Below are 18,708 nucleotides of genomic sequence, written 5' to 3'. Positions count from 1 at the left end.
TTTGGTGGATATATCTTTGGTAAGCATAATTATTTGTCAAAATTTTCTCACCATAGATTATATACACAAGAAATTGATACTGATTGGCACAACTATGTTTTTTTAATAGAAGAATCATAGCTTTGAGTAAGTAGATATACAACAAAAACTGGTAAGATTTGCAATTTTCATCTCAAGTTTTATTTTTTCTATTGTATAATTTTTATTATCTTTATCTTTATTATAATCATTTCACTTTAAGTTTCTTAGATATATTTACCTTTCATTATATTTTCTCTAAAATTTTAGGATACAAGTGAGGAGGTGTATTATCCACAACTTATGGTGGAAGAACAATGTATCTCTTCTAAGAATAGTGCAACACATGTATGTACATCGTTCACTCATTTAAATATTTTAGTATTTGGAGTTTTTAGTTTTTGATATTGACTTCAATTTTCTTGCATGTACTAGTTGGAATCTCACAATGATGGTCCACCTCTTGTTTCAATTTCTGCTTCCAAAAAATGTCAAAAAAATAATGAAATGGTTAGTATATCTTGGTTTATACTCTTTTGTCATTTGATTGTCTCTAACACTTAACCTATGTTTCAGGACTATTTAAACTCATATCATAGTTTTATGGAGCTACTACAAGGAATTCCATTTGTATGAGGAATATATACATATATTCTTAATTTTTGTATACTTTTAAATTAAAAGATATTCCATTTTAAGTTTTACTTTTCTTATATTATAGGGTTCATGCGGTAGTGAACACTCTCTTCCACAAGATATGATCCAAGATCCTAAGGAGGTTGAAGTAGCATGGAAAAGTCTTCGTGTACGAAAGGTATGCTTAGCTATCTCTTGATATTTTATTTTAATATATGTATTTAATAAATTATATCTAATTACAAACTTATTGTGATAAGATGAGTGAGAAAATGCACCAAAGCAAGCAACAACAAAAGGAGAGTAAGGGCAAAAATAAGAAATTATCTAAGGTACTTCTTTGTATTTCTTTTTACTAAATGTGGTATAATTTAATTTTGTTAAATTTATTTTCTTGTCTATACTATAGACTCTCGACCATGTTGAGCCATCAAAAAGTGTGGATCCTTCTAATATAGAATTGCCATCAAGAACTTCATCGGTAACTCAATGTTATTAAATATTAAGACAATAGAGTAGTTAATTAAATTATGATGTAGTAGCACACTAATCTATGTTGTATTTCTAAAATGCAAGTTATTAATGCATTTGAAGAGGAAGACCAAGAAACCATTCTCCTCAAATATTTAGACATCCAATCCATTGATGAGCTATATGCATCGTTAAAACCTATATATGGTGTTATTAAGAGAGATCCTACTTTTTTAGGAGGACGCAATGAGCAAACATTGCCAGCCATGAGAAAAGCTCTCGTTGATTGGTTACTCTATAGAGAGAAATTTCATGTCACAAAAAATCACAATAAACCTTTGAGTATTGATGATATATGTATCTTGAATTGACCTCTTTATTAATGAAAATAACATATTTTAATTCTTTCTATTATTTTTTATTTATATATTTTACCATATTAGTAATTCTTAGAACTATCTACATGACTACAACTAGTTTTATTATATATAAAAAATACTATGTGATTAGTTCTAACTAGTCTGTTTATATAGTAAAATTTCACTACATAGATAACTAGAGAATTTTGAAATTCCTATATAGGAATATTTTACTATATCACTAACTTGTAAAGTGTTCCACTTTTACTACATGAGACTTTTTCTAGATACTTTGATAAATATCTAGAAAATTTCTCTTTTTTTTTCTATATGGATAGGTGTCTAAAGTTCCTTGTGTTTCTTTGTCAAATCACCTTTGTCTCCGTCATAGCTTGATTATCATGGTTAAGCTTGTGTTTTCATTGTTCTCCATTGCGTTTTGGTTGATTGCCTTCAGCATTTAGAGATATATTACATAACTTGACAGATTCGTCATGAAGATGAATCTGGGAGACGGAACGCAGCAACAATTTGTGCATGCCTTAGCCTAGACACGACATACCATACCTTGTAGATTGCTGAGAGAGATCAAAAAATTTCCCTATGCTGCCATCAAGTAGATGTGAGATTGAGCCGCCATATTTGGCGTTATGGGCATTGTTTTGGCTATGCAGTCACTAATTTTCATTAGCTATGACTAACCTATTTTGCTATGGATTTATAAATTTCAATTATCTTTCATTAGCTACAGGTTAAGGTATAATATAAACTACGATATAAACAAACAATACCTCTTTCATTAGATTAACTAAAGTTTCATCTGAATATAGGTGCAAGCATTGTGTTTGCTTTTAATATTTGCAGGTGGTGTGGATATATATATATATACAGAGAGAGAGAGGTGATTTCTCAGACTTATGTATCTAGTTCTCCAAATCCTAGACTATACCTACAACATGTCGTTTTGATTTTACGTATGATAATAATTCATTTAGCTAGATACTTTCGTCTTCATTTTGTTGGATATTTGTTGTAGGTGTATAAAATGATAGATTATTTAAGAAGAGAAGCTTTTGGCCTATGATTAAAATGAAAAATGTCTACAATTTATTAAAACAATAATTTAGGAAAAAGAACTTTACATTTGGATTTTTGAATGTGTTTGAAATTAGGGCCATAGTTATATATTGAAAGTTTTCTTCAAGCATTGATTATGAACAAAGAACAAATTCAACTTCTTTTTTGAGAGTATAAAAATCTTGAATTCTTGAATATAAAGAAAATTTAGGTGATTTTTGAGATAGCATAAGTAAAAAAATATGCATTTTTAAAATATTACATTGAAATATGTTTTTTTTAAAGGGAATATTTAGAAACATTCCAAATATTTCTCATAAGGTGCAATATTACCCAAAAGGTTTGCAACTGTGTTTCAAGTAGAAAAAGATAAGATGATTGCAGAAAGCAAGGCAGTGGCGGTTTTTATGAGCTTTGAGGCTCAACAACATGCCTTCCTGACCACCCTGCTTGATGTCTTGCAACCATAAGAAAAGGAAACCATGGAAACGGCTAGCAAGAAGTTGGGGATTTTGTGTAGGGCCTTGAAGGCAGGCCTGCAGCTACTAGCACAGATGACAAAGAGCTAGCCCTAGCCTAGAAGAGCAATGCTGTTATTTACTACAGGCAGGGTTAACTCCCCAAGAAATAGATGCATTGGGGTTCACCGAATAGGCACAGCAAGGAGACCACCAATAGAGAGGGGATGAGACGGAATTACACTTTGAAATGGGGCTTCAAGAGGAGGAGTTAGTCCATCCACCCCCGTCTCCACACCCTGAAGACCAGCCACCAACTCTGCAGATAGGGCAGCAGTGTAGGAAGAAAGACAGAAATAGTTAGTTGAAGAAGCAAAGGCAAGACTGAGGGCCATGCTAGTGCTAACAGTCGTGGTGCCAATTCCACCAACATTAGATGAGCGCCCTACACGCTTCCAAGTAGACCTTGTCACTTGGGAGCAGCAAGAAACTGCAAGGCAACCCTTTGACTTCGCCTTCAACTTCCCGACAAATCTGTGAAGAGTCCTACCTGTCAAAGTGGTGGACGAAGTCATCGGTGTTGGGGAAAGGCTGAAGGATAAGTGGCTAAAGGAAAGAGAACAAAATCCCACTACATGGGGCACTGAGGATGCCGAATACTGGCAGAACAAGGTGTTCAAGGCACCAAGGTCTGTACCAGGGTTCGAGAGTCAACCCCTATGGAGGAGAAAAATCTGCTTAGTCAACATGGACACTTGGATGACATTCTATAATGTCGTCCCCTTCGAGCGTAATAACCCCACATTCATGCCTTACCCTCGAAGGATTGGAGTTGATTTTGACCCAAGTGTCCATGGTAGGTATGATTTTCCCATCATAAATACCCCTAATAGTACTAACTACAAGAATGCCCTTATCTTCACACCTAGCGATATCTATAATGCCATAGTTCGATTCTTGGACAAATTCTCATCCTGCCCTGACCCAACCTTCATTACCACTTGTAATTATCTCAGATTACTTAGGATACTCCTTAGGATAGACCCCACCTCTCAAGAGCGACACCTCCCAACTCTCTTCTTCGACCCTAATTCTCTTGATAGTTGTGCAATGGCTTAACTCATGATGCGAGCCACACTTTTGCCTTCTTTCTACTTAGCCATTCTAGAAGACATGAACAATAGTCATTTCACAAGTTGTAATCACCCTTTCCTCTCCACTACCACACTCCAAACTCGTCTAGATCTTCATAGGTACCTACAAAGTCGCCCCTTCCTTAATAAATCCCGTAAACCTCAACCTTCTCCTCAACACGACACTAGGGAGCAAGCTTAGCCCTGCCTTAGTATGTAATGGCTCCATTAATATAGTTATTTTTTATTTTTATTTTTTATAAAAAAAGATAAGAAGAAGAAGAAGAAGAAGTAAATGAAAAAAGAAGAAGTAAATAATGAAGTTGGAAAGAGAAAAACACACAAAGACACTAATAGCAGCACGTAGGTCACACGCACTGCACCTAGGGGTCCTCAAGTTAGGCGCGTCCGATGGCTTCGATCGATCGACTCCATTCCTAACCCCCTAGCCTCTTTTTTGACCCTCCACATCATGCTTAGGGCACATCAAGGGCAAGACATACCTAGGGAGGTAACACTCACCTATGGTTAGACTTGTCACCCTAAGCTACACCCACCGCACCTCCCTACTGCACAAACGGGGTCCTCAAGTATGGGACATCACCTAGGCCTGCTTGTGGTTAGACCCAGCTCCCTGTTCCACCAGCATGAGCACCATGCACCACACAGCAAGGTAGACACTCCCCTTAGGTAGAGCACGACACCTTCTCCTTTCAGGTATTACAAAACGCGGCAAACCACCAACTTCGGAGGCCCCCATCATCCACTCGACATCCAATTGGCTTCTCCATCAACCATCATTACCAAACCTTCCAAACCATCTGAGTCCACATGTGGCCCTACCATCACCCGACCAACAACTTGTCAACCACCTACCCTTCCCCAAAAAGTAGCTAGAAGTGCCATGGGACTGGCACCCGTCTCGGAGGGGGATAATGTTAATCTCAATTCGAGATGGCGAAAAAATGAAGAAAAATGTAAAAAAATGATGGAAAAATAGCAAAGACGTAAAGGAGGTCCCTAAAGCTAAGCTGAGGTAAAAAGCGCAATTTTAAATAAAAGGCGCCTTAAAAAACTCTAAGAACTCTTGTAAAAGAGCGCCAGGCTCCCTCCTGTGCTATTTGTAAAACAATAGATGGGTAAAGGCTCAAGGCACGAGGCAAGAAGAGAAAAATAGAAAAATGACCTTGGCACAACGGCCGGTCATGTAAAAAGAGATGGGTACCCATGGGAATTTAGGGCTTGTATATAAAGTTCAAAAAATGAATGGAAGCTCATTCTTTGGTGTATGGCTAACAAGAGTCCTCTCTTCTTCTCTTCTCCTCTTCACCTTGCTTGTGTGTGTGCTCTTGAGAGAGGGAGTGCGAGAGTGTGAGGGAGTGAGGGATCAAGAGGGTGAAGCTCTTCACCATCTTCTCTTCTCTCTTCTCTTCTCTTCTCTTCTCTTTTCTCACGCGTGCGGCTATGGTGGATGGAGCTTGATGGAGGAGGCTTGAGGATGCTTGAGCTAGCATTTAGGATCATGGAGCTACCGGTGTATGCGAGAGGGGAGACAACTCATTTCGGCATCGAGGTAAGCTCTAATGACTCGTAGGATCGAAGGTGTGTCGGCTAGGTGAGAGATAGTCATTAGAGCTCGCTTGAAACGCTTGAAGCAATAAGCGGTCCATGGGTCTTAACGGTTGAGCGTGAGCTCCCTCTATACTTGCTGTATTGCTCTCTCCCTCTCTAGCCACCTCATAGGATTGTTGCTACTATAGATATGCATAATTCAATCTTAAAATAAGTAAGAAATTTCAAAGAAATTCAGAAAATAATCAACTTAATAAGTTCTTCATATCATGAGTTTGTGTCATTGCTTCTCTGTGATGACGCCCCGCTCCCACGAGTGCATCCATGTATCAAGCTTGCTATGATGTTGCTTATAGCTCGTCTTATAGTAGCTAGTAGACAATCGGCCAACAATACTCAACTACAAAATAAAAACACTAGGATTATTACATACAATCAATACCAAATGGTCATATATAAAAATTAAAACAAAAAGTTAGATACTTACAAAGTCTACCTCCCATGTAGCAATATCTCTTGACACTAAAAGGGATGAGACAAATAGCGACGCAAGCTAGTGACGCTTTGTTTTTTCGACATCGCTATTTTCGTTGCTATCCAACTTTTAAAAAAGTGTTGCAAAAAAAAAATATTACTATAAGCGCCGTTAGCTGTGTTCTATATAGTGACACAAATAGCGATGCCCATAGCGACAAAGATAGCGACACCGATAGCGACGTATTAAATTGCGCAAAATTAGGGTGGGTCAAAACAATTGCGTTGTTTTTTTCATGACTTCTTTCTTTGCTTTTTTTGTGTTTTGAGATGAGAAAGAGCGAAGGAAAAAGAATGAGAGAGAATAGTGCGCAGATCAGAACACTGTATGCCCGCGTAGTGAATGCCGGAAGGTCCCCAAGAACAATGAACTCTACTTTTTGCATAAATTACAAGGTAAAAAGCATGAACCACAAGAGCAAGAGACCAATTGGGTGCAATCTCCCCCCATGCCTTGTGTGAGCGCTCCACAAAGCATGTATTTTATGTATATTTCATCTTCACGCTCAAATAATAGCTCAATTTACAAAAAATAGGAAGCTTTTAGCTTTTGAGTTTGCTTTTACACAAAAATAGGAATAAAACTAATGGACGGTGCCCAAAGAGTCTGGCACGCCGAATACAATGTCCAAATAGAAATAACATAACCGTGTGTCCATGCGCATACAAAATAATAATAAATAATCGATACCTCAATAAATAGGCATGACAAAATATATGTGTGGCGCCTATCAAAATATAATCCATAAATCGAATACTCGCTATCCTCCAATGCTTTCCTCCGCCACTGCTGTTATCTCTACACATCAACTGAAGCATTCACAATCGTTAGTAAAATAATACAATTAAACCGGCAAAAGTGAATACCTACTAGTCTTCAGCTACATAAATAAATCAACTGGTTAGAAATAAATCCTAACCTTAATTTATTACAAGTGCGCACTCTAAACTCATAAATGTTTATTAATTTAATATGCATTTTGCGGAATCACCCGCTATAGAATCACCCATGTACACACTAAATTAATGAAACGCCCAAAAAGGACAGGCATCCCCATCAACTTCTCGTACAAAGAATCCACTTTGTGTATGAGCCCCGGTCATCAAATGTTTACGGAATCCATCGTAAAACCTCACGGAATTCCCATTGGCACGGAATCCACCATGAAATATGCCTCCCGACATCAGAGAGAGAAAGAAGAGTCAAGAGGATGATCGAAGCAAAAGAAGGACGGAAGGAGGGAGTACGCAAGGCAGAAAGGACACCAAGGAAGGAGCTTTCAAGGTTGGTATAACTTTTCTTTGTATTTTTATTAAAATTTCCATGGCTCCTCTTTGTTTGGGGGAGAATTTCACCCCTCCTTCAAATAAGGGAAGAGAAGAGAGAGAGAGAGAAAGTGACGAGAGGCGCACGATATGCTAAAAAGAAAAGAAAGAGAAGGTTGCATTATTTTTTGCCTTGATACATCTTGCCTTTACAGGCTGTCCAAAACCCTAACCCTAATCCTTAGGGCTTTTCACACCCTGTTTCTTGCCACCACTAACACATGGCACACATGGGGGACTTGAACCCACAATGGTGTCCCTTGATAAAAGTCAAATGGCTTATCCCTTGTTACATTGCAGATCCCCAAGTGCGCAATAGAGTTTTAGTGAAATATGGTGTATCAATAAGCCAAATACAATTTTCAAGTACAACATTTTAAAATATGTATGCACCGCATGTGATCAATAGCTTGCACTGGTGTAACTCTGATCCATGGGCCTACTGTCGGCTGAGGTTGCTCCCCTTGGCATCTATTGGCCTTTGCGCCTCCTCGTACACCTAATGCTCCTATGTGATCTTCCATCATCGACCACATAGCAACCGCTACATGCCGTCATCCTGCAAATATGCCCAAATTTCAAAATATGTAAGGAGGTGAGGGGTCGAAATCGAGCATGCCAAGGTATGGGAAGAGGGGGTGGAGGAGAGAAATCCCTCAAATAGTACATATAGTGTAGCATACGAACTAGTAAGAAGAGGCAAAAAGGAGTTGTAAATAGGCTTGCATGTGAGCTAGGGCCTAAAGAAACAAGAGAGAATAGTGTGGATAAGGTGAAATGGTAGGGGGATAGAGTCAGATGGCCACGTCCGGATTACGGATAGGTCCACATGGCCAGGCCTGTTGCCAAGGAGTCCATCAACCGCGCCAAGCCTGCCAGCCGCGGCGCCGTTAACCGGACGTTCATCATCTGGAAGATACCGTAGTCGTGTGAAAAGGTCCACCAAGGGTCCGCCGAGCTCCGGAGTTCGCTGTTGTTCTCCGAGGGTAGTCTGCCAATATCGCTCGTAGTCCAGAATGGTGCAGTAATAGTCCGCCAATCTTGTCGCCAGGGTGCCGGAGTTCTACAGCCATTCTGTAGTCCGGAGCAGATGGTGTAGTGGGAGCCTTGACTCAAGCTAAAAGTCCAGAGTGCTCACATCGGGTCTGTGTTGACTGTGGTTGGGCCACACCAAGTGCCGATCAAAACTAGTGTTGGGGTTTTTGGAGGCGGTGACTTCTAGCCAACTCCTGCGAGTTGATGGATGGTGTAACAAGGAGCCGTAATGCCGGTCCACAGTTGGTAGATGAGCGCATGGGTTTGATAGGGACTGTCAGGCTGCCGCCACCTAATCTTTTGCAATTTATCGTCATTGCATTGGTGTCCTTATGGGTGCCGAGGCACCAGAGACTCCAGCAGGCAGATACACGTGCAACGTGGGCTAGAGTAGCAAGACAGGTCGCACAGTGTATAGGCCAGTGAAGATGAGTGTTGGGGGAGGGCTTTCACCCCCTCCCCCAACAGGGAGGAACAGAGAGAGAGAGAGAGAGAGAGAGAGAGTCGGGAGAATGAGCAAAAACGATGAGCCTAACAGAAGAGATGATTCTATTATGCTTTAGGGTTTGACACATCAACCCTAGCCCTAGATCATTAGGGCTTTTTACACCACGTTCCCTACCACCCCTAACACTGGCACGCACGGAGGACTTGAACCCACAATTGTATCCCTTGATTGAAGTCAAATGCCTACCCCTTATTACATTGCAGATTCCCAAGTGTGCAATAGAGTTTTAGTGAAATACAGTGCATCAGCAAAACCAATTACACTTTCCAAATACAAAGATGTAGGCAGTACTTGCGCTGGCATAACCCTGATCCATGGGCTCACTATTGGCTGCGGTTGCTCCCATTGGCATCACTTGGCCTTTGCGCCTCCCCGTACACCCAATGCTCCTATAAGATCTTTCATCATCGATCGCACAGCCACCGCCACATGTCGCATCCCTGCAAATGTGTGAGTGCTGAACTTATCCCCATGACAGTCCACCTGGCTGTAGGCTCCGGAGTTGTCCAGAGTTGTCCGTCATTGGCAGGACTTCGGAGTGGGCCCAGGCTCACTGCCCGAGGCTTCGGAGGTCGCTATCAGTGTCAGGCCTCTGTCCGTAGTGTCATGCCATGGAGTGGGTGGAGAGTGGAGGTGGATAACAGAAACCTGAGAAGTTACAACATACGAACGAGTAGTAATTGCAAAAGAAGGGGTTCATAAGAACGACTATTACAAAATATAATTATGGTGATTAAGGGTATAGCAAAAAAACAAAAAGGACATGAAACGACTGATTGGCAGTCCTCTTGGCGGACATAGGTGATGACGGGATGTCAACGAATCCGCGAGCCGGATGTCAGTGTTGAAACTTGACGGAGGGTCTACACGCCGAACACTACACTGGAAAAGGACGCCGTCTGTCACGATATCCACCAATGCCGCAGTACGGGGTTGCCAAGAGGCCGGACTAATTAACCAGCAGTCCGGAGTATGCTGAGGCCGCCAATCTTGTGCATGGTGCGATGGCATATGTTAATGTCCTCCCACTAGTCCGAATTGCGGATATGATGTGGACCCGTGGTACTACCTCTGCCGGATGGCAGAGTTTTCGCAGGCTGACGATAGACTCCAGCTGGCGGGCCAGTTGACCATAAGTAGGCTTTTCGGTGAACTTCCAGTTGGGTCATGTGTGGATGTGCTGCTAAAGTCGGAAGGACGTGTCTCCACAGGTGCGTTTTATCTCTTCTTGATACCACTACTGATGCGTAGGCAATGGTGGTGTAGTAGGTGAAATGGCCGCCCTGCGTTGCTTTTGCAGGTTGAAGTTTGCCGCATGGTAGTACGAGAACAATGAAAGACGCCATAGTTTTGAAGTGCCGAGAGAGTAGCTAGCCTTTGACGATGAAATGCCCAAAAAATGGTTGCAGTCCATGCTGTAGCAGGAGTGGCAAGAGAAAGGGAAGGTGGTTCGGGTGATTACGGGTGTGCCAATGTGTTGGGGGAGGGCGTTCACCCTCTCCTCTAACAAGAAGGAAGAGAGAGAGAGAGAGAGAGTTGGGACAACGAGCACAAACGATGAGCCAAACAAAAGAGATGATTCTTTTATGCTTTAAGGTTTGATACATCATTTAAATAGTCTTTTGGCTTCCCCTTGAACCCTAACTCTAGATTGTTAGGGCTTTTTACACCTCGTTCCCTACCACCCCTAACAATGACAAGTGCAAAATGGCTGCAATTCATGCTGCAGGAGTTGTGGCATGGAGCAAAATAGGACTTCAAACAATCTTAAGGAAGATGGAATTCGAATCAACTATATGGTCGCCATGTGTTTGAGGGAGGGTTTCACCCCTCTCCCAAAGAGGGGAAGAGAGGAGAGTGAGTGAGTGATGAGAGGCACACGGTATGCTAAAAAGAAAAGAAAGAGAATGTTGCATTGTTTTTCCCCTTAATACATCTTGCCTTTATAGGCTGTCCAAAACCCTAACCCTAATCCTTAGGGCTTTTCAAACCATGTTTCCTACTGGTCGCCATGTATTTGGGGAGGGTTTCACCCCTCCCCCAAATAGGGGAAGAGGAGAGAGAGTGAGTGAGTGAGAGTGACGAGAGGCACACGATATGCTAAAAAGAAAAGAAAGAGAAGGTTGCATTATTTTTTGCCTTAATACATCTTGCCTTTATAGGCTATCCAAAACCCTAACCCTAATCCTTAGGGCTTTTCACACCCCGTTTCTTGCCACCACTAACACTCTTCCTTTCTTTCTTCAATGTAGTTTGTGATTTATGAAAGAGAGATAAAGAAGATAAATGAAAGGAATGGATGTGTTGGGGGTAAAGGCGCCTCCGCCGTGCCGCCCCGTGTATTACTACACTGACAGTACCCGCCACTGTACACTGCAGGTGGCGGGCGCCCGTCACGTCACTTTATTCTTTATTCTTTTAGTGACAGTTTGAATAAAGGAAGGCCCGGTCACACATTGTGACTGTTGGAGTTCCCATTTCTTGTCTCTCTCTTTTCTTGCTCTTGCTCTCCCGCCATAGCTCGCGTGCAAGCTTCGATCCTTCTCACCTTTCAACTGGTATCAGAGCTTGGCATTCTCTTGCTCAAGCTCAACTCGGTGCTTCCCGACCTTCGCATCGACTCACTTCACGCATTGGGTCTCCATCCCGGCAGCCATATCCGATCTCCCCGAGCTCCCGTCACTCCCCGGCTTCCTGAGCACCTTCCCAGCCTATTGAGGCACCTTCAAGGCATTGATACTGAGGTATTTGATCATTCTTTCACGGTTTTATTTCAGTCTACAGGTTGCAAACAGCAAGGGCAGCCATGGCTTCAAACTCCTGAAGCTTATTCCCCTCATATTGTGACTTACACCTATCAAGGCTCAAAGAGGCTTGTCATAGGCCTTTGATAGGCCCTTCTTGAGCCCCCCATTACCCCATTTTCAGCCCATGTGGAGCAGCAGCAAGTTCAGCACCAACAGGGCAGATTGCATCATTTTTTTCCAGGCTGTGAGCACTCATCTACTTCAGCTCCACACTTGGCCATTGCTTCTTGCTCTCTACCTTGATCAAGAGGGCTATAGACTTCATGTTTGATGTCATTCAAGCTTTGGGCATTGGTCTTGATCATTCGGGGCTGATTTCTTCAGATTTGGGACTGTCATAAACTGTCATAACAGGCTGAAAATAGGGCAGCACCATTGGCATTAGCATTTGTTGCTTATACTCCATTCCGGTTGTGCTATTTGATGCCCGTATGCGGTCTACATGATGCCTAGTGCCTTGGGAATGTATGCACATGATTATGCCATGATTTTGGCTTGAAATATTGGCTGATTTGGGACTGTTATTTACTGTTATACAGTGCTAGAAACAGGGCAGCCACACTTGGCATTGGTATTTGATGCTTATACCCTACTCTGGTTACCTTGTTTGATGCCCATATGCGGTCTATTTCCTACCCGGATGTATTGGGGATGTATGCATTTGGTTTGACCATGATTTCGACTTGAATTCGGGGCTGAAATCTACTGTTTAGAACAGTAAATACATGCTGGAATAACACTGGGCTGAAGGTACTTTACATGCTTTGGCACTTATCTACCGATACCGGATGTATGCTTTGAGCTTTGGCATGATGTCTCTGACATTTGGGAACGACTTGGAGCATATGTATGAGATTATGGGATGCTTTTGAGCTTCGCATTAGCTCCATCTTCACTGGCATTTGGACCGACTTGGCATGCTCATGGACCGCCTATGCCTCATGTCTCTGCTTGACAGTTAGGCTTTTGCATTACATGCTTTGGTTCGTGACATATGCTATTTGGTTCGTGTATGCCATACCGACATTTGGAGCTTGGATTTGGATATATTTGAGCATTCCCGGCTTACTTGATCATTGATCTTGGTTGCTATTTGGATGTCATTGAGTTGACCGAGAGCTTATTTGGGCTTATGTATTGCTTCATGGTTAATACGACCGGTGCTTCATGTATGTCATGCTCTCTTGGATGCGCTTGATGCATTGACAGGGTCACTTATCACTAGTGCTTTCTCTTGGGTTGTCTGAGCTTCTAAGCTCGCCTTGTACGCCTTTTGTGCCAGTGGGAGCATTTTACATGCTTGCTTGACCTTTGACAGTTGCATGCTATTGGAGCACTTACCTGTATTTGGAGCAGTTTATGTCTTGAGCAGCTACATACGCATTGAGACTTTGGGATCATACTCCGATCTTTATGGATATGCATTGATGTACTATTGGTTCACAGGATGCTTATGAGCCGAGTCTCATATTTGGATCTTTCTCTTTGAGTAGACACCTATTTGTGTCAGGTTTTGGCAGTTACATGAACACTTTGCCTAGAGTGTCTGGGGGTGTGCCTTTCACTGGCAGATGTTATTTTGACATGCTTTGGTATTGAGCTCATGTTCTTTTCACTGTCATTGACCTTGCTTATGTCTGTTTCATGCCGGCTTTGGACCTAGCATTGTTTGCTTGACATTGGATCCTATTTTGGGACAGTTTGCTCTCTAGATTGCATACTTGCAATTTATTACAGCAAGCAGTTATTGGTGGACTGAGGTGTACTTTTCATGCTGAAATATCCTGATTTGGTATACCGCACCTAGTACTAAGTGGGCAGCAACTTTTGGCACACTTTGCTCGCCCTTTGGACTCCGTTTTGGTCATTTTTGGACAGTTTCTGCAGTAAAACAGCAAGCAGTTTTGGACTGTTTGGGCATTTCCAGCCTGCATAATGGCGTCATCTTTGCATGATAGTGCCATCTTTAACATTACAAAGTTGGATGGTACCAACTACTCTTATTGGAAGAGTCAAATTTGGCAGGTCTTGGTGCAGAAATCTCAGATTAAGCCACTTCGGTTGAGTGGGGAGCAACCCGAAACTATGGACAATGACGACTGGCTTGAACTTGATGAGCTATGCAAGTCCACGATTGTATTGTCTCTCACTGAACAGGTACATTATAATGTATTTGAGGAAGCACAGAGTGCATGAGATCTATAGAATATGATCAAGAATCTTTATGATAAGAAAAGTCCGGCGAGTCAGATGTACTGGTTGAAGCAGCTTATGGATCTGCGCATGAAGGATAATGCGACTATGTCTGCTCACTTGAGCCAGTTCCATATACTTGGGATGCGCATTAAGTGCGATAGGTATCAGGGGCTTTTGTATCTCTCACAGCGGGAGTACATTCATAAAGTCCTTGAACGCTTCCGCATGCAGGACGTAAAGCCTATTGGCTGTCCATTACCTTCTTATGTGAAGGTATCACAGGCCGATTGTCCGCAGACAGATGAGCAGAGGGCCGAGATGGCCAAGATCCCTTATGCTTCAGCCGTGGGCAGTTTGATGTATGCCATGATAGCCACTCGTCCAGATATTGCGCATGTAGTTGGTGTTGTGGCACGCTATATGGCTACACCTGGCAACAGACATTGGGATACCGTAAAGGGTATCATGAGGTACCTGAAGGGCACAACAGATATGTGTATTTGCTATGGCAGCCAGGATACAGGGGTCGTGGGGTACACTGACTCCGATTATGCAGGACATGCAGATAGTAGGAAGTCCACTTCTGGCTATGTATTCACCTATGTTGGAGGGGCTGTCTCTTGGATGTCCAGGGTTCAGAAGTGTACGGCTTTGTCTACCACTGAGGCCGAGTATGTTGCAGCCACTGAGGCTTGCAAGGAGGCCATATGGTTAGGACGTCTAGTTGCTGACCTTGGGATTGATGCTACACCTACACTGCATTCGGATTCTATGAGTGCCATTCAGTTGGCTAAGAATCCGGTCTTCCATGCGAAGACGAAACACATTGAGGTGAGGTATCACTTCATACGTGGTGTCGTGGAGGACAAGTCTGTTGATCTTGTCAAGATCTTCACTGACGAGAATCCTGCAGATCTGCTCACGAAGAGCCTCACTACTGAGCGCTTTGCCTTCATCAGGAGGTTGATGGGCGTTGGATGAGATGTCACCTTTCCTCATCCCTTGTACCTATGTACATTTGTACTGTCTTTTCTTTTTCTTTTCTCTCTCACTAGGGCAGATTCGCCTTTAAGTGGGAGGTTGTTGGGGGTAAAGGCGCCTCCGCCGTGCCGCCCCGTGTATTACTACACTGACAGTACCCGCCACTGCACACTGCAGGTGGCGGGCGCCCGTCACGTCACTTTATTCTTTATTCTTTTAGTGACAATTTGAATAAAGGAAGGCCCGGTCACACATTGTGACTGTTGGAGTTCCCATTTCTTGTCTCTCTCTTTTCTTGCTCTTGCTCTCCCGCCATAGCTCGCGTGCAAGCTTCGATCCTTCTCACCTTTCAGGATGTTTATTTGAATTGATTGCGTCCATGCTTTTATGGTTAGAGAGAGAGAGAGGGGGGAAGAAATTTCCATGGCTTCTCTTGCTTTTTTCCTTCAATGTAGTTTGTGATTCATGAAAGAGAAATAAAGAAGATAAATGAAAGAAATAGATGTTTATTTGAATTAATTGCTTCCATTCTTTTACACTTTTATGTAAATGATTAAAGAGAGATAGAAAAAGAGATATATATGTATATATATATATATATATATATAATAAGGAGTGTAAAGAAAGTCGCATAAAGAAAGAAAGAGAGTAGAGAGTGTGTTAAAAGGGACAGTGATAAAGAGAGAATGAGATGATATAATGAGAATAAAAAGAGGATGTACAAAGAGAAGAAAAAGTAATAGAGAGATAGACAAAGAGAGAGTGAGAGGTAACATAAAGAGAGTAATGAGAAGGTATGAAAAGAGAGATTTAATAGAGTGAGTATTGAAAGAGCCAATGATAAAGAGAGATGAAGATAATATAAAGAGAGTAAATAGATGGTATGAAGAGAGAGAGATCGAGTGACGGAGATGAGGAAAGATAGGGAGTGAAGATAAAGAGGAGGATGAATGGGACGAATAAAGAGGGTGAGAAATAGAGAGAGAGGTTAAAGGTGATGATAGAGAGGAGGATGAGGAGAAAGTGTAAAGAGAAGGTGAGATAGAGATAGATAGAGATAGAGAGAGAGAGAGAGAGAGAGAGAGAGAGAGAGAGAGTGAAGAGATTGAGAAATAGAGAAGGAGGTGGAAAGGGTGAGGATATAGTGTGAAGATATGGAGGAGGATGCATAAGAGCAATAGTAAAAAGAGGATGAGATAGATAGAGATAGAGAGAGAGAGAGAGAGAGTGAAGAGAGTGAGAAAGAGAGAAGGAGGTGGAAAGGGTGAGGATATAGTGTGAAGATATGGAGGAGGATGCATGAGAGCAATAGTAAAAAGAGGATGAGATGGGGAAGGATAGACATTAGGGATACAAAGGAGGGTGTGTGGCAAGAGAGAGACCAAAAACAAGTGGAGAAATAGAAAGTGAGATAATAAGAGCGAGAATAGAGAGAAGAATGAGAGAATGGAGTACAAAGATGGTAAGATAGTGATATAGAAAGAGATAAAGAAAGATTAAAGAGAAGGGGGGACAATAGAGGGAGATAATAGAGTGAGATTAAAGAGTGAAAATAGAGATGATAATGGGGGAGTAAAGAGAGAGCGATAAATAGAGAGTGAAGTAATAAGAAAATGTGAGAAATACAGAGTGAGGATAGAGAGGAAGACTAGGGAATAGAGTAAAGAGAGAGTGAGATAGTGATGAAAAAAGATAGAGAAATTAAAAAGAGAGGCGCATGCTAGGGATAGAGATTAAAGAGTGAGGATAGAAACGAGGACGAGGGGGGAGAGCAAAGAGAGGGTGAGAAATGGAAAAGAAAGTAATAAGAGAGAGTGAGAAATAGAAAGCACGAGAGAGAAGAATGTTGATGAAATAAAGTAAAGAGAGGGTGAGATAGTGATGGAAACAGAGAGAGAAATTAAAGAGAGATGGAGATAATAGAGGTAGACTAAAGAAATGGTGATAATAGAGAGAGATTAAAGAGAGGAGGAGATAGTGATGCCAACTACCCTTTTAAATATTGGACGATTGTGGGTATGGATTTTTCACACCATGCACCATTGTAAGCATAGATCGTGGTAGCTGAATACTAAACGTAGTAGATTATAATAATGGGTCAATATTTGGGATCCAATAAGCCCTTGCTTGTACTGCAGTTATCATGTCTAGAAATTCAGACTAATACAATAGGGATTGGGAAGCATCACTCAATCAGCGTATCCCATGTCCATGCAATTTGTTCAAGTGGGCAATTCGTCGGAAACATCGTTTGACCATAGAGCACGTGTGACACTACAATGAGCTCCCAAAGGAGATAATTGATGGAGCAGTCATGAATTACGAATTGGTAGTAAGTGAAGAGTTGGCTAATTTTGTGGAGATAGTAAAAGCTACATTTACTTAACTGTTATATATGTTTGTTTATTTTGTTGTGCATGCTTCTCTACATTTTTTATAGGGTGATGGTGGTGTGTTACAGGCAACGGATCTGCTGCATCCCATGAGAAGAGTCTATGCCCGCACCATACAAACATCACCTGAGCGAGGTGATGTTTTAGAAGGCACTACCTCTATGCCTCATTCTATGGAGGGAGATGTCAAGGACGATGGGTTCCCTCCTCCTATTTTGGAGTCTGAGTTAGAGGCTATGATTGATGCTTTCCTTCCCATAGACTCAGCACCCTCAGATCCAGTGAAAGAGGAGGCTTCCATTCCATTGTATGATGGGAGTCATGTGTCTTGTTTGAAGACACTTCTTGCATTCTTAAGTAAGCAATCAAAGTATGGATGGAGTGATGCAAGTATGACCAAACTATTTAGGTAGTCTTAGACATCCTTCTTTAGTTTAGACATCCTTCTTTAGTTCAAAAAAATAATGTATAATGTTGTTCTCTAATACGTTTTGATTTTCACAACTTTAAAATATACATTTTTCTTGAGGGAAACACAATGCCAAGCAGGTATTACGAAGACTAGGCATGGATTACAATAGCATTCATGCTTGTCCGAATGATTATGTCCTCTTTCGAGGGGAGTTTGAGTCACTGGCCACTTGTCCAAAGTGTGGTGTTGATAGATATCGATAAGACTTGCAAGGACACACAGTTTCCTAGAAGGTTTTGAGACACTTCCCACTCATATCTCGTGTATGTCACATGTTTCGGACAAAAAAATTTACAAGCTTGGTAACATGGCATGCACAAAAAAAAGGATCCATAGACACTATCCAAAGGATACCAGCAAACTCACAAGCTTGGCAGCATATTGATTCTACATTCCCAGACTTTGCAAAAAAGATAAGGAATTTGCGGTTTGGTCTTGCTATGGATGGGGTGAATCCATTCAGGCTATGCTCGACCTCTTATAGCATATGGCCGGTGGTCCTTGTTAACTATAATATACCACCATGGCTCTCTACTAAGAAAGGTCACCTAATCCTTAGCTTGCTTGTGCCTGGATGATACAAGGTCAAGAACATGGATGTCTATCTCAACTCGTTGATTGATGAGCTTGAAGGAGTTGTGAGAAGGTATCGCAGTGGAGGATATGAGTAAGCATATTGGTAGGCGATCCGCTACTATAAGAGCGATGATTATATGGACCATGCATGACTTC

The 18,708-nt window shown here is 41.8% G+C and overlaps 1 long non-coding RNA gene across 1 annotated transcript; it reads right to left on the bottom strand.

Annotated features, from left to right (window-relative positions):
• Positions 1-7,705: 7,705 nt before the first annotated feature.
• On the bottom strand, positions 7,706-9,122 carry LOC148019471 (uncharacterized). Its single transcript, XR_015695060.1, has 2 exons — positions 8,505-9,122; positions 7,706-8,143 (listed from the first exon to the last, which is right to left on the bottom strand). It is a non-coding gene; the product is annotated as an uncharacterized LOC148019471 (long non-coding RNA).
• Positions 9,123-18,708: the final 9,586 nt, after the last annotated feature.

The sequence above is a fragment of the Lygodium microphyllum genome, chromosome 20 (assembly GCF_053477565.2).
Source record: "Lygodium microphyllum isolate KBCC chromosome 20, Lygodium_microphyllum_v1.1.10, whole genome shotgun sequence".
Lineage (NCBI taxonomy): Eukaryota > Viridiplantae > Streptophyta > Polypodiopsida > Schizaeales > Lygodiaceae > Lygodium > Lygodium microphyllum.
This window is presented reverse-complemented; position numbering and strand designations above follow the sequence as displayed.